Raw genomic sequence first — 16,000 nt, 5'->3', positions numbered from 1 at the left:
GGTGCTCCGGGTACGGTCACTGGGCTGGGCAGAGCGGCCGGAGCTGGGAGGGTCCCAAACTGGCCGGATGTAGGGCTGACGGTTTCTCGGAAGAAGGGATGGTGGTTTGTGGTTAAGGGCCAGCACTGAGCCTCCAGACTCCGGGCTCTATTCCTAGCTAGCTCTGGAAAGAGAGCGGTTCCTAGCGCATCACAGCAGGGGACTGCGAGTCCAGGACTTCTAGGATTTCTGACTTAGCTGCAGCTTCTCTGTGGCCAAGTCGCCTGGCCTGGGAAGTAGGACACCTGGGTTCTATTGCCAGTTCTCTGTGCTAGGTCCCTTATTGTTAATTATTTGAACTGAGGTGGCAGCTAGGAGCCCCAGTAATGGGCCAGGTGCTATGCAAACATATCCGTGCCTCAGTTTCCCTATCTGTAAAATAATGAGCAGCATGACCCTCCCCTCTTTCCCAGCAGAAGGCTGAATAATGCTTGTAAAGTGCTTAGAGATCCTGCCACAGAAGAGTCAGCTATTACCCTCTAGACGAGAGGCTCCACTCTCCTGCCGAAGGCGGAAAGTACTGCCAGCTGCTGTCGTTAGGACACGGGTCTCGCCTAAGCACTGCTTTCCAGGCTATGCTTCTCCCCAGCAGGGCGTTGGCGCAGAGAGCCGAGAGATTGCTTGCTTGAGGCTGTGTGTGCTGGCAGATCGCCCAGAGAGGGTTAGTATGCTGTCCTCGCTGCTCTGGACAGGGGCTTCCTTGGAAGGGACGTTCCAGACTCAGAAAGGGGCGTCAGCATGAATCCATCTGCGCAGGGACCAGCGAGGAATCCTGACCTACTCCCCACACTCGAAAGGGCAGCACTGAGCAACTGCCCCAGTGCAATATGTGCAACTCCCCCCTCCTCTCCAGGCTCAGGCCTCTGCAGGAGCAGGGTGACAGGCCTCCTGGTGCTGCAGGAGCAGCAGTACCAGGCGGGATGGAGCAGTGCTTGGAGCCAGCATGGCTGGGAGGACAGGACTCCGGGTTAGGTTTCTGCCAGGAAATCCGGCTGCTAGAGTCCGGCTCTGTATCCACTGGGTGCCATGATTTGTGGAGCATTTTGTCAAAGGATCTGGCCAGCTCGGTGTGCTCTGGATTACTGCTTATTATTCATGTTTCAGCAGAACGCAGAGTACCCAGCTGCATAGCCAGGCACTGCACAGATGCCTAGGGCGAGACAGTCCCTGTCCCAAACTGCTGACAGTCTGAACAGACCAGGCAGACACAGGGCGGGAGGGGAAACTGAGGCACTGACTTCTGCATTGTCATGGATTGTCCAGGCATTGCACAGAATTAACAGCCAAAGCCTGAGTCCCTGTCCCCATGTTGCTGTCCTGACCCCAGTGCAGGGGAAACCGAGGCACAGAGCAGAAAAGTGACTTGTCTGAGGCAAGATTGAGGGGGGCAAAGCCAGGATCAGCACTTGAGACAGCCTGAACACCCCGACGGGCCTAGCCCGCAGAGCTGGGGACAGGTGTTGGGCAATGGACACGCAGGGGATGGGGCCGCCTCTCCCAGTGAAGGACGATGGCGGCTTCAGCAGCATTCCCTGTCCCCACCCAAGCCCTCTCCTCCAGCTGCAGGAGAAGTGGGAAATGTGTCCTGCAGAGCCCTGGGTGAGTGGGTGGGGGTCTTTTTTAGCTCTGACGTCTCCCCATCCGTCACAGTTGTTTCTTCCACGGCCGGGGTTGAGAGAGGACAGCGTGGCGGGGGCACTGATTGTGTTTTGAATTTTGAACATTAATCCCTGCACGTTGCACAAGAGTCTGGTGGAAAATGCTGCCCCAGCATTTTGTCAGGATTTACGACTCTGCTGCTGCTGCTGGCTGGGCACACACACAAAATCTCTCTGTGCAGAGCACCAGCTACCTGGAGGGGGCGCCACTGCAGCAGCCAAGGCCCCTGGGCAGGAGCATGTGTGGGCACAAACAGGCCGTCTGCATGCAAGCCAATATTATGTATGCCCACCACGCACCCGTGTACACCACGCATACTCAGACCTGCACTCGGCACAGTCATCCTGCACAAGACTATAGCATGGCTCAGAAAAGAACTAGATAAGTTCATGCAGGATAGGTCCACCATGTGTTCCTAGCCTCTGTTTGCCAGAAGCTGGGAATGGGCGACAGGGGATGGATCTCTTGATGATTCCCTGTTCTGTTCATTCCCTCTGGGGCACTGGGCATTGTCTGCTGCCAGAGACAGGATACTGGGCTGGATGGACCATTGGTCTGACCACTATTATGTACAAACCTGCAATACGCAGCCAACCCTGAACTCAGACATGGACTATGCACACTCACCACTGAGGACGTGGCAGTCATGCCCAGTGGTTAGAACAGAAGTCAGCAATCAGAGCCAACGGTTAGGACTGGGTTAGCCTGAGTAAGGCAAGGCAGGAGCAGGGCTGCAGGCACTATCACAGCTGTGAATAAATTATTCCAGCAGGTGAAGCAAGCAGTGATCTGTGTCGCCTGAGTCGGTCTCTGCAGTAGGCCCTGATTCCTGACCCTGCACACAAACATGTGCTATGCACAGTCACTGTGCACATAGCTGCACTATGCACAACCGCCGTGTGCAAAGCTGCGCCATGCACCTACGCGGTGCACAAGCGCACACTGTGCATACACCCAAGCACAAGTACCTGCGCCACGGATGGGCAGATAAGCTCAGCAGGATGAAGCCCAGCGCCGCGGTGTCAGATCACGCAGGGGACTCCCAGCCCCTTTGCTGTGCACATGTAGCAGGAGCAAAGGGATCAGCCCGGACCCCGGAAGGGGGCTGTGTATGGAGAGGGACACCCCTGGAGATGGTACAGAGGCCCGACACACAGGGCAGCCCTATCGCCTCCCCTGAAATATCCCCCATTGCTAACAAGTTGGAGCCTGCGCTTAGGGGCAGCTCTGTTCTGTGACTGTTCAAATTCGTCTTCCAGCTGTGCCTGACTAACATCTGGGCTGGCTGGCACCTCCCAGCCCTCGCTCCGTACCCAGGCCGGGTAATAAACACCCTGGAGCGTGCTAGGTCCTAGCAGCTAGGCCCGAGCACGGCACGGCTGCTCTCATTCTGCCCATCTTCCCGGTGAGCCCTGAACGGTGCAGGTCAGACATATGTTGCTCTTGGCCAGGGGCCAGGCAGTGACGGTCCTCTGCGAGTTATGAAATCCATAATGAGAGTGCTGAGTAACACGGTCTGCCGGCCCTGCCTGGCACCCGCCCGCGAGTTCAAAGGGGCACGGAGAGTCCCGGACAGGGGAAGAGACAGATCAGACCAAGAGAATGGAGCACAGTGGGTACTGGACACAACAGAGCCTCCATTGTGTGGAGCTCCCAGAGTTGGAGCGGCAGGAGGGCTGTGGGTCGAGATTAAGGGGCAGGCAGAGTTGTTGTGGGGGGGCAGCTCAGGGCTGGAATAGCCAGGGGGCTGCGGGTTGGCATTGAGAGGCATCAGCCAACCACGTGAGGGAATATTGCAGAGCATCTGTCCACGCTAGGCCTGGCGTTCGACATCCCAAGGAGCAGCGTCCTTCCTCGTCACCCCTCAAGCGCCCTTGGACACAGGAGACTCCAGATCTGCCAACCACTTTGGAATCCCAACAGCTGGAACTGCCCCTTGTAAGCAGCTGCTGCTCCGGGCCTGGGCAGGTGCCTGGCATCTCAAGTCCTGGCGGGTGGCGCACGCCCCTGGGGTCGGGGCGCTGCCTTGGGGAAGGGTGGCGTGGAAAGACATTCGCCTGACTGGGGGGAATGGGGGACTCAGGGACACAGACCCCCCAGGGAAGCTGCAGAGCTGGAGGGGGTTGGCGGTAAAGCATGGCATGGCAGGTGCTTCCACATCCAGGGCTGCTCTGAGGGTCGGTCCATAAAGCCAGGGAAAGGCCTAGGATGGGGGACAAAGCCCTTTCCCACCTCGACGCATCCCCACCGGCGGGCTGTGCCTCTCCCCAGCTCCCCTTACACCCGCCGATCAGCCAGGCGGGATTCATCACGCCGGGGAGGTAGGGAGCGAGGGCTCTCAGATGCACCCAGCCGGGCAGGGAGGGGGAGGCACTAACCACACAGGCTGCCATAGGGCACGGGCACCCTGCCCCAGCACAATGAGCCCATTGATTCAGGGCAGGGCGAGGAGGTGCAGGAGTCTCGTCTGGGCCAGGGAGGGGCCCGTCGGCACCTGGCAGGTGCCAGGGAACATTCCTGCCAGGGAGGGCGACGGGGCTCGGAGCCCGGTCGAGTCTGTGCAATGCGGAAGCCTGACGCGCCCCAGAGGTGGTTGCAGGCTCATCTCGTCCTTCGGGACGTAGGAGCCCCAATGCCTGTGTTTGGTGAGGGGGAACAGCCTGGATTTATTTTCCTTAGTGACTGGGCAGAGCCCCCCCAGAACGGGGCCCATTTCCTGGCCAGGTGAATGGCCCCAAAAGGGGAGATTTCAGGTGGGGAGGAGGGAGAGCAAACATGGCAGCGGTTCGGAGCAATGGGCCTCCAGGGGGCACTGCTGCCCTTCCTCCCACCCAACCCCGGCGGCTCAGGGCAGCTTGCGGCCCCCGAAATGCCCGCAAAGGGTGGAGAGGCAGGGTGGCACCCCCGGAGGGCAGGGCCTGCCGCAGAGCGGTCTGTTCCCAGGGGGGCACAGACAGCCTGCTAAGAAAGCCCTGAAGAATTAAGCCAGTGACGGGGGAGAGGGGGAGACCGGCCCACGGTCACGCAGAGTGAACCCAGCTCCCCTGGCTCCTTGCCTGGTGCCTTAGTCACTGGGTCAGCCTCCCTCTCCGGGGCTGTGGTGGTCACAGGCTCTTTCAAGGCCTCACGGGCTGAGTGAACCCACGGCCCTGTCTCCCGCCTGGTCCCACAAGGTTGGGGCAAAGCCTGATGCAAACAGCGGGACCATGGGGTGCCTGGGGATAGTTGGCATCTCCCAGTTCCTGGCTATGCTGAATCCTAGAGGCTCAGCTAAGGAGAAGGGGCCGGGCGTGGGTGTGTGCACGGGGGGAGGGTGGGTTATCAACAAAGCTACTGAGTTACAAAGTTAATAGCAAAGCAGGCAGCCGCAGCGGGGCCCTGCACCTGCCACGGGGCCTTTTGTTGATCCTGCCAGGCCGGTGAAGCTGTTTTTCCTCTCCCCGGCGTGATGTCAAGCAGGGGGCGTGTGCTGCCAGCCGCCAGCGAGGCAGGTAGATAAAGGATTAGAGCGAAACAGGAATCCCCAGTTTTTCCGTCAAGCCAGCAGAGACGAAGCGTCTCCCCACCGCTGGGGCCAGGTAGGCAGCTGGTTTGTTCCCCCCCACACACTAGTCTGGGACGCGGGGCATAGTTTGTAACGCGGGTGCGAGGGCAGGTGTGTGAGCCAGTGCTCCTCCGGCCGGCAGGACTCAGCGGCAATATCCCTAGTTCCAGACTAACGCGCTCTCTCTTCCGCCATAGCTCTTCTCTCGCTTCGTCGGTTCTTTGTTCCATCCTCCCCTTCCTCGCCTTCTTCCTCCCTCCGTTCCTCCCTTTCGTCCCTTCGTTTCTCTCCCCCACCCCGCTTTGCCCACCTGCTCCTGCCGTTCCGGCCCAGCCAAGCGAAAGCCGAGAGAGACAGGAACCGGGCAGAGGGGACGCCCTCCAGGCAGGAGAGATGGGGCCCGTGCGGTGCCTTGCTCCTGGGGTGTCTGCAGAGGTGGGTGACAGATGGGAACGGGATCCCCGTCTGCCATAGGAAAGGGAGCAGCCACAGGGAGGGGTTCCCAGGGAGCACCTGCTTCTGGCGGCAGCAACTGCAAGGCAGACCCTAAGGAAGCCAGGGCCTCGAGCGACGTCGTCACCTAGGGAACAAACTCTTCCCTGCAGGGCCAGGGGGCTGATCGTGAGTCTCGGGAGCGAACCCGGAAGCCCAGAGTCCAGCACCTGACTGTGTGCTGGGTTTATTATCTCAGCGGCTGAGGGCCCCCCCCGGCCTCTGCCTTTGTGCTCCATCGATCGTCTCCAGCTGCCTGGGTTACGCGTGGATCTGGCACCTCCACAATGTGGATGCTGGAAAGTACCTGCATGGGCAGGCGATGGGCAGGCCGCGTCAGGGGCACCCAGGGCAAACAGGCACCACTGGTACTGAGCAATCCGACGCTGGCGAGCGCTGACCTGATGCTATGGTGATGGGCGGGGGGTAAGGACCTAGTTAGGCCCGACTAGGAAATACAATAGAGTAGGATGGGAGGAGGCTTCTAGCAGGAGCTGCTTCTCCCCAGGAATGTCCCAGCGGGGCCAGGTTACCGACGAGAACAGCGATGGCTGGAGGACCTTTCTGAGGGCCAGGTTTTGAGCTTGCAGAGAGGAAGGGCATGGAAGCCGGGGGACGAGGGGAGCCCTTCTCTACTCCTGCCCCAAGCTGGGTCTCTCGTCACCCTGCTCAGAGCCAGGGCAACGGACGAGCGAGACATGGCACAAATGGAAGCCCGCTCCAGTGTAGCCAATGGGGGACGGCCGAGCCTGCCCACCTGGGACCCAGGAAGGTCCCTGGCTGAGCCCTGCTGGGGCAAATGTGCTTTGGCCTCTTCCCTCAGGTCATTTCCTCTGCTGCTGAGCCTGAGTCCAAGGATGTCAACAAAGGGCCCGCATCCTTCCTGCAGCCCGGCAGGGCTTTGTCCCCAAAGCCAATCCTCCCTTTCCCTCCCATTAACCCTTTGGGTGCTGCCCACCCACTCGGGGACTGCTCAGGGCCGGCAGGAGCCTACGAGCATGTCTGTGCCCCCCCGAGGTCTGTGAACCGGAGTCTGGCTATCCACGCGGCTGCCAGGAGAAGAGTTCTGCTCCCGCTGAGGTGGGGAGACTTCCTAGCCTCTCCCAGCCAGTGCCTTCAGTCCTGTGGTCGAAATCACACCGACCCCTGCAGGCCCATGTGGCCTGGCACCCTTGGGAAGTTGCTTGCACATGAAATGCAGGCAGACAGCCTTTCCACGAGACGCTTTAATGGCTGAGCTGGGGGCGGGGGCAGGTCAGGGCGTAAGTTACTGATTAAAGCCCTTGGTTTGTGTTTGCTGGGGGGCCTGTCAGTGTTGGATGGTCTCTCAGTGGGTGGCAGGGACAGAACAGCCAATGAATTAAGCTCCAGGGCACCCGTCTTCCCCACCCGCAGCCCATCAGCTCAGTCAGGCACGGCTGTCCTGAGCTCACCAGCAGGCTGCAGAGCACTGGGGCATTCAGGGCAGGGATGAAAGAAGCAGCGTGTCCGTGAGCCAAGAAATGCTGCACGCTGGCTGGTCGTTGCTGGTGCTTTGTCAACCATCACTAAGGCCCGTACGGGCAGGCTGGGTGGCTGCTCTAGCCGTGTTTAAACTTTAAACAGCTTTCATGGGCACGGTTGGATTTTAAAAGGTTCGAAATCCAAGAGCCTGGGAGGTTCTAAAAGGACCTAGCTCCTTAAGCCCATGAAGTTATTGATAGTATCTGTGTTTTGATAATTGCCAGCAGTGCACAAAGCGCTCCAAGTCATGGGGCCAGAGCGTCAGCCAGTGTAAACTGGCCGGCATCCATTGCTCTCTGCTGATTTAGACAAGCCGAGAATTCGGCCTGTTGTCCCTGCCCCAAAGCGTTTACCGTCCAAAACAAAGTTCTTAAGGGTTCTAAAATCCAGAACCCGCCGAGGTTTAAGGCGGTCTCCATTGTAGAACCCAGGAAGTTCTAAATTGTTCTCAGTTTGAAAACACACAAAGTTCAATAAGTTTGAGGTTCTAGAGCCTGTACTATCCTGAGAGATTCTTTGTTTTGATTAGAAACTTAGAAAGTCAAAGAACCTGCCCTTGAAAGGCACCATACTCTAGAACCCAGGATGTTGTCAGGTGGTTGGTTGGGGGCTTCCCACCTGTCCAGTTCTGTGCTCTCAGCCATCTCAATCTTGGAGCCCCTGTTTGCCCTGGGAGCACAGCTGTTCATTGCCTTTTGTGCAGGCTCCCTTGTGGCAGGAGATCACACAGATCTGTGAGGTCCCGGAGGCAGCGTCTTGCAGGAGGTGGTTGAGATAATGGGCTGAGTTTCAGGCATGGCATCCAGGTTGCTTGGAGCATCAGACAGTGTTTCTCTGTGAGGTTAAGGAAGTGCCTTTGTGCTTTGGTCATTTGATTCCCATATACCAGTGCATTTCCTCACTCTGAGCCCTCCAGTCAGATTCTCCATTTGCAGAGCTCTGATCCGTCACAGTCTTTCCTGCTTGTCGTTTTGTCAAGGATGAGCTGTTTCCACGCTGGGATGCCACTCTATAATCTGCACTTGCCCATTGCAGCAAGGTCTGGGGAGGATGCTGAGTCGAGGGCCGTCTTCTCAAACTATTTGGATCAGGTGTCTCTATCCATTTTTGTGGCTCCTGTCTCTCCTCTTGTTTGCTGACAGCTTGGGATTCACAGAATTCATGCATCTGAAGATTTGTGATGCTAAGTGCAAATCGTAACGCGCCAGCTGTGTTTCAGGGGAGATGTAGAACTGAGGTCCCGGCCACTTGTGGCCATATCATTTCGCTCATGCTTCGCATTATAGGCCTGTATTCTAGCCAAATTCCAGCTCTGCCTCCTTAAATTCTCCTTCATGTTTCAACTGGATGCGGCAATCGTCACTTCAACTCTCGTGTAGCATTGCGGCGACTGTTAAAACAGCTGCTGTGTTTCACCATAGAGGTGGCTGCATTCAATGGAAAGTGAGTGGCTTCCTGCACTTAGCAAACCAGGCTCAAACCTCAGTTTGGCTTGCGGTAAATCCACAGTAAGTGAGGCCACTGTAGATTTCCACTGGCAAAACCAAGCTCTGAATCTAGTTGTTTGGAAACCGCTTTGCAACGTCAGGCCTTGAAATTGCTCCCCGCTCCAGCGGCACACGTGAACTTTCAAGCACAAACATCTTGGGAAGTTGCTCCTGACAGAGTATGGGCCTGGGACCTTGACCAGAGACAGACAATGGACTCTGAGCTGCCTGCCCTACTGGGCAGGCAGCAACCTGAGAAGAGCTGTGGGGAGACAAATGTGCCCTCCTCCCTGGGAACTGTAAATAAGAAATGAATGATTAAACCCCAAGATCAATGAGCCTCTCGCCTCGGCCTGGTGAACAAATTAAACTTGAAACGGGGCTGCTTTCTCCAGAACTGTGCTGTTGTTGGCCGTCTGCAGATTTCATCAGGGTTGGTTTTTTTAGAGAGGGGTGTGTGTGCGTGCAGGTGTGTGCGTGTGGTCCGTCTGTGTGTGCGTGTGGTCCATGTGTGCACATGTGTCTGTGTGTGGGTGTGTGTCTGTATGAGTCTCTTTTTATTTATCCATCTCTGTGTGTGGCGGGGGGAGGGTGTGGGTGTGTGTTTTGCATCCTAGCCAGTGGCTTTGCCTTTAGGCAGGAAGTTGTTTTCCAGGAGTAGGCTCCCAGGCAGGGAGCAGAATAGTTTGCAAATTTAGGAATGGGCGGCAGGTGGCCCAATTTCCTACTACACTGCATGCCTGAGCCTCTCAGCTGCCCTTTGTAGAGGTACTTGGAGATCAGAGAAACAGACTTTTCGATGGAGTATTCGGGTACCTGGCTTTCTGAGGTGCAGTTGAGATTCTGGAAGCATTGATGTCTCCGAGTATCCGCCTGTCTATCCGTTTGCAGTCTCGTTGTAGCCATGCTGGTCCCAGGATGTTAGAGAGACAAGATATTTGTCTATCTATCTATGCTCTTTACATAGTGCCTCTGGTGGTGTCTCTCCCAGTTTGGCGCCCGCCTCCTTTCACCGGAACGCATTCAGTTACCTTCAACCCTGTTTTGCCAGGTTGGAGAGTGACACCCCTGCCCCACCCCCAGTGCCTCTGTGAGCATCACTTAAAGTAACGCTTTGGAGCAGGTCCCCTGGGTGAGGGGTGGAAGGAATCGGGCCTGGGACTCGGCAGGCAGACCCTAAGAATCCGCATCCACATTAAAAGGGAATTAAATGGTCTACACTTAAAACTTGGGTCAGCGCCTAGCAACCCCCTGACCAACACAGCTGGGCCGCCTTAATCCCCAGGATAGATGCTGCTATGTGGACAGAAGAATGTTTCCGTTGATGTAGCTAGAATCGTTCTGAGAGGTGATGTTCCTCCACCGATGGAAGACCCCTTCTGCCGGTGTAGATGGTGTCTACACTATGGGGTTATGCCGCCATAGCAACGCCAACAGAGCTGTGCTGATATAGTCTCCGGAGTGTAGACACAGTGTAAGTGGCTGCATTCAGCTCTGCATGCACAGCAGGGCTTATGGTGTCTTCAGAGCGCTGGAACCACGGACCCCCATCCTCCCCTCTTTGAACCTGTAACCAAAGAACCTACCCAGACCAGCTGGTTAATTTCAGCCCTTCGCTGGTTTCATTTGGCATGGTGACTCAGCACAACCTCAGAGCACAGGAATTTATTTCATGGTAAGAAGTCCCGGGCCACCAGGACACTGTCATGCTTCAGGTTACAAACCTTTCACCCAACTTGGGGCCAGGAAGGAAATGTCCCCTGTTGGACTGTATGGATCAGGGAGGAGCATTATTGTGCAGGGTTGGACCTCTGTGATCAGTGGGACCTCATCCTCCTCTCTCACTGCAGTTTGATGCTGGCCTAGCTCTGTTGGTCAATGGAGTTATTCCTATTTATACCAGTGTGAGAGAACTTGTATTCCCCTGTTTCCGTGCAATACATTGGTACCATGGTTGCTCTAACACTTAGAAGGGACCAGATCCGGCACTGTGTAAAGGATAAAAGCAGGATCAGGACCTGAGAGGTGACAAAGAACATCGGCTGAGGCAGCAAAATGTTACCAAAAGTCCTTGTGCCGGTGCTCATGTCAAAACAAGAGCCAAAGTTACTGGGAGACGGCAATGCTGTAAATTGCTGGAGACCAATGATGACAGGCTGTTGATCTTGAGGCTTTTGGAGGCTTGGTGCTCGTTATAAGTGGGCTGTACTGGGTGGGTGCATTCTTGGTATTTCCATTTGGGCCATGTTTAGATTAGGAAGATGGGTCCTATTTTAGAAAATATGTTACCAAGGGAGGATCCTGGGGGTCCTCGCAACCAGCCACCAGGTTCTTAAAGGCATTAAACCTTTTCTACACTCCTGTATAAAACTGTGCAGCAGACACGCCATTGGACACAAGCAGTTTTTCTACCTAGCTACAGGGTGTCTGTCACGGAGGCACTGGAGCATCAGTGCAATCAATACTGCATTCCCCCTCGCACCCCATGTGAGGCAGGGCAGGTCTGTGGCCCCCGTTTACACACAGGAAAATGAGATGCAAAGAGACTAAAGGCCACATGGTTAAAGGTATTTAGGCACCTGCTGGGGAGCCTCTCTACATCTTTAGGTACCTAAATACCTTGGGAATCTGGTCCTAAGTGGCTTGCCCACGGTCACACAGGAAGTCTGTGGCAGAGACAGGGCACTGAACCCAATTCTCCAGCTCTTTAACCACTACATTACCCTTCCTCCCTGTAGCCTTTGCTATGTCTGTAGTGCACTGAGCTGAGCCCAAGCCTCCCTTTCTGTGCACACATAAATCAGTCTGATGGGTCAGCACCCAGGTCCTCAGACCCTGCTAGGGGGGTGGGTCATCACCACTGCGATTTGGGTCCCTGCCCTGTCATTGTGCAGTGTGGACGCCTTAGCACGGCTGTGAGTCCCAGGGCCAGCAATTGTAAACCAGGTTTAAAATGCAGTTGTGAACACTCAAGCGCGGGCTTGGAATTACCAAGTCCACACACCTGGATTCACAGTGCAGTGTAAACATACGGTCATTCCTCAGCTTTGGGGTCATTGTTTTAGCCCTCAGCAGGACTCTAGCCTCATATGACACTACGCTCTAGTGGGTTGTATGGTTGCTGGTAGCTACTGGATTAGCAGCCTAATCAACAGTCAAACTTTAGACACAAACATTTCCCATATACTTGTGCAAATCCCTTAGAAGTTTGTGTAAACAACTGATAAAACTGAAACAGTTTACATGATTGGCTCACACTCACATAACATTTTTATTATAAACATCTTGAAAGTACCTCTGACTGCGGCACCCAGGTGCTGATAGACATCTGGGGTGGGGTTTTAAAAAGCCCCTTAAGTGACTTAGAAGCACAAGTCCCACTGCAGGTCAATAAGGCTTGTGCTTCTAAATCACTTAAGCTGTTTTGAAAATCCTATCTGTAAAGTGTAATACAGTCAATGTATCAGGTATTTCGGGCGTGTGAGAGTTTAAATGCTGGGTGGTGTTTCAGGCATGATGCCATGTGTGATCTGACATCAGAGAAACGTAGCTACCTTGCTTTGCGCTTCTATAGCACTTTCATCCCTGAAAATTATGTTGCTTAACAATCCAGGGTCAGTATCTTCACCTGCATTTTACAGCTGGGGAAAACGAGTTACAGAGAAGGGAGGGGACTCACCCAGAGGCAGAGGCCTGTCTAGAGCCCAGGAGTCCTGACCACCAGTCTTAGGTTGACCAGACAGCAAATGTGAAAAATCAGGACGTGTGGGAGGGGGGATAATAGGAGCCTATATAAGAAAAAGACCCAAAAATCAGGACTGTCCCTATAAAATCAGGACATCTGGTCACCCTAACCAGTCTCCTGCCCCAAGCGTGTATGTATGCTGGATCCAGACCTGTAGATGCGTCTACGGGGAGAATGTTTTTTCCTCTGTGGAAATTCTGCTGCGTTTGCAGCCTCTGGCTCCTCAGAGGACTTTAACCCCAGGGCTCTGTCTGCCTCCCGGCCCCTCGTGGGTTCTGTTCTAATCCAGCTCATACTTTTCTCTCGCGCTGCAGTACGGTATGTGCTAGCGGGGAGGTTTACGAAGCAGCAGCCATGCTGGGCTGAGTTCCACACGCAGATGCGTCTCCACGCATCCCCTTAATCTTCTAAACATGCCCCCGTGTGACTCTAGCCTGGGTCTAGGATTTCTTCCTTTTCCCAGATCTCCCCAGTGCCACAGTCAGGGCAGATAGTAGATTCCAGGCGCCTGCCATGAACTCCAGCCTCGGGATGGTTTGTGCTTTGCTGGGCGCTGCCAGCGTGCCGGGCGCTGCACGAACGGGCAGCCCCTTCTCCAGGGACTTGAGGATCTAGCACCGGGACAGAGCCACGGGCCACATTCAAAACCAGCATAAACAGGCAAAGCCCAGATCCCTCATTGCCCTAGCTAGGGGGGCCGCTGGGCGCAGGAGCCATGATGTGGGGTGGGGAATGGCCGGGGATTATCTGCATTCTGCTGGTCCTCTACCCCTGGCAAAGCCCCACAGAAGCCTTGGAGCAAGGGCACAATTCAGGGCTGGCCAGGCCAGCACAGGGAACCTGCAGACCCTGCAGAGGAGAGCTGGCATCACTGTTTACAAGTGCCTACTGTTCCTCATCAAACTGAAGTTGCTTTTTTGCAACCTTGGGACTTCCCAGAAACGCACTCGAGCGTAGAAAAGGGTTCTTAAACTGGAGCCAAGGAATCAAGCCAATTGGATTACATCCCTCATCAGGTTTATTGCCGTGGCAGCTACAGGATTTGTTCCAGCCGGAGCTAATGGCTGGGCTTGGGCGTCTCCCTCCTCAGTCTGAGCCGGCGGCTGTTCATTTTCACCTGCATCCATGCGGCATGAGGCGCTATCTGAATAAGCCTGGCACCTACTAGGATACAATCGCGAGAGGTATCGATCCTCATGCTGCAGGGCACAAAGCGATGGCTACCTACAGGGGTCAGGAAGGAACCTTCCCTCCTGGGACAGTATTGCAGATTTCGGTGTGCTGCATGTGGGTGGAAGGAAAACTGCACCTTCCTCTGACTCATCCAGCTTTAGTCACCATCTGAGGCAAGTTACTGGACCAGCTGGGCCCACTGGTCTGCCTGGCTGTGGCAGATCAGGTGTGATGCAGGGCTAGAGGGGCCCATTGCTCTGATCCTGTGCAGCAGGGAACAGGGGATAGCAGACTGGATGGAGCCAGTGGGCTCATCCAGCACTCCAGATTAGGGGGATGATGCTGGGCCAGATGGACTTCTGGATTGATAGTCCCTTTGATTTCTCTCATTCACCCCTTAGTCCTGTGCCGCGTGAAGCAGTATGGCCTTGTGTAGCAGGGTTCTCCTTGACAAAGGCTCAGGACCACGTTGCGACCTGGTGTCTGAACGTCCCGGCCAGCTGGATGTCCCAGATACCAAGGGGGTGAGCTGTAGCAGGGAAGGGCCAGCAGTTCATCATGCTGGGGAGGTCCAGCTGCAGAACTGGTTTAGCCAGAAGCAGGGAGGCGTATGGGCCGCAGGGTAGGGGGAAGAGATGATCAGCTCCATTAGGCTGTGTGAAGCAGTGTCCTACTTGCACTGCATGTACCGCACATGTGCTATGCAAAGATCTCCAAGCACACTCACGCTGGTACCCTGCTGATGGTTCCAGGGGGAATCCACTCCTGTGCAGAGGGGTCTAAGCACCACGTAAATATTAGAGGCAAAACCCATTGCTCTGCCTTGGGGAGGTTTTATGATAAATTAATTTAAAACCATAGAATTTGTTGCCTACTAAAGGATCCCAAGTTTAGCAGATTGATTGTGATTGGGAATCATGTCCTCTTTTCCCCAAATGCAGCCACCTTTGGAGTAGAAGGTCACAGCTGTTTGTAACAGCTCACAGCAACACTATATAACTGGTGCAGTCAGAACATGAAGGAGAATTTTGCACCCCGTTAAATCTCTGGGGTGGAATGTAGGTCAGCAGAATGCAGTTACCCTAGACTGGAATTTTGCCAGGATACTGAGGTGAGCACCTGGATTCCAGTACAAGGTACAACAGGATTTAATCACTACAAGGGCCTCAGATTTACATCACATCCATGCGATGCGGACAATGGGGAAAATGTTCACAAGCGCCCGATTGATTTAGGATTGAAGGTCCCTGGACTCTCAGTGGTGAAGGCCAGGCCTTCCTCGCTTACTGGAGAGTCACCCTGTACCTATGTTCGAAGAGTGCCATTTTCCAGATCACCAGCACACTTTATCCCACAGGATTGGCACAATCTCCCATCCAAGCACAAACCCAGTGTAATACTGCTTAGCTTGGACCTCAGCAGCAAGCATAATAGTTATAAAAACAGCTGGCTCCCAAGCCCTTGTGCTGAGCCTGTGCATGGGGCTAAGTCGTATCCACTGTGTGCTGATTCCCCTCTCTCTGGACAGGTTCCATTCCCGGGGGGGGTCAGAAATCCTGGCCAGGATTTACTGGTGATCTTGCCAGGGAAAAACTCTTCTCCCAGGACGCTTAGGCGCCAGGCATGGGGAGGGCACCTGCTACCTGTGAGCTTGCTGCAAAGTCAGGGGCGGATCCCTCTTCCCACTGGGAAGGGGCTCTGGATGCAGGCTAGCAACTGGAATGGGATCGCTGGGCTCAGTCCGGCACCGGGGACTGACGCTGCTTGGAGGGTGTTAGATGAATGGGGGACTCCTGTCGGTGGTTCCCAGTCCCCCAGCCTCTGCGGAGGGAGCACCGCACCCCATTTCCTGTAGGTTCCCTAGGGATCAAGGTGCGGCCCTGCAGCCATCCCTAGTGCACCCTGCTCTGACACGATGGCTCCTTTGAAACCAGACAGCAAAGGGAGGGATTGGTCACTCCCTCCCTTCACACCTCCCGTCTCATTCCCTCCCCAACACTCCTGTTCTGTCCAAGGCAAGTCAAAGGCCTGGGATCTGCCGCCCACTGCCCATTACATTCCCACCCCCCCATGCCAGGGGGCTACAGGGGGAGAAAACGCCCAGCGTGGTTGGGTGGGTTGTGGTCCCGCGCCCAGTGTCTCGGTGGTGCCTGGCAGTGCCCGTTGCGCAATCCGCCTGGCGATCGCTGCTTTGTTTTGCAGTTTGTCTGGGGTGGGTGGATGTTTTCGAGCGGGATATAAAAGGCAGGAAGCCGTGAGGGTGAATCACAGCTCAGGGCCCGCCTTAAAGGAACCCTGCCCCTTTCCCTTCGGGCCAGGGTGGCTTGAGTCAGAGCAGCGCGGGGGAGGGAAGGAAAC

At 55.4% G+C, this 16,000-nt stretch overlaps 1 protein-coding gene across 4 annotated transcripts in view; it reads left to right on the top strand.

Annotated features, from left to right (window-relative positions):
- GRB7 (growth factor receptor bound protein 7) overlaps positions 1–16,000 on the top strand; it is a 41,479-nt gene that overhangs the window by 3,216 nt on the left and 22,263 nt on the right. The window contains exon 1 of one of the 4 annotated variants that reach the window (XM_044999377.1): positions 3,520–3,636. The exons of 2 other annotated variants lie outside the window; for them this stretch is intronic. The gene's annotated coding sequence lies outside the window, so the exon portion shown is untranslated. Of the gene's footprint in view, positions 1–3,519; positions 3,637–5,083; positions 5,277–16,000 lie in introns of those variants that run through there. One more of the 4 variants, XM_044999376.1, reaches the window with a different exon arrangement.

Source organism: Mauremys mutica, chromosome 25 (genome assembly GCF_020497125.1).
Source record: "Mauremys mutica isolate MM-2020 ecotype Southern chromosome 25, ASM2049712v1, whole genome shotgun sequence".
Lineage (NCBI taxonomy): Eukaryota > Metazoa > Chordata > Testudines > Geoemydidae > Mauremys > Mauremys mutica.
The sequence above is the reverse complement of the archived record's forward strand: the minus strand, read 5'-3'. Positions and strand labels throughout refer to the sequence as shown.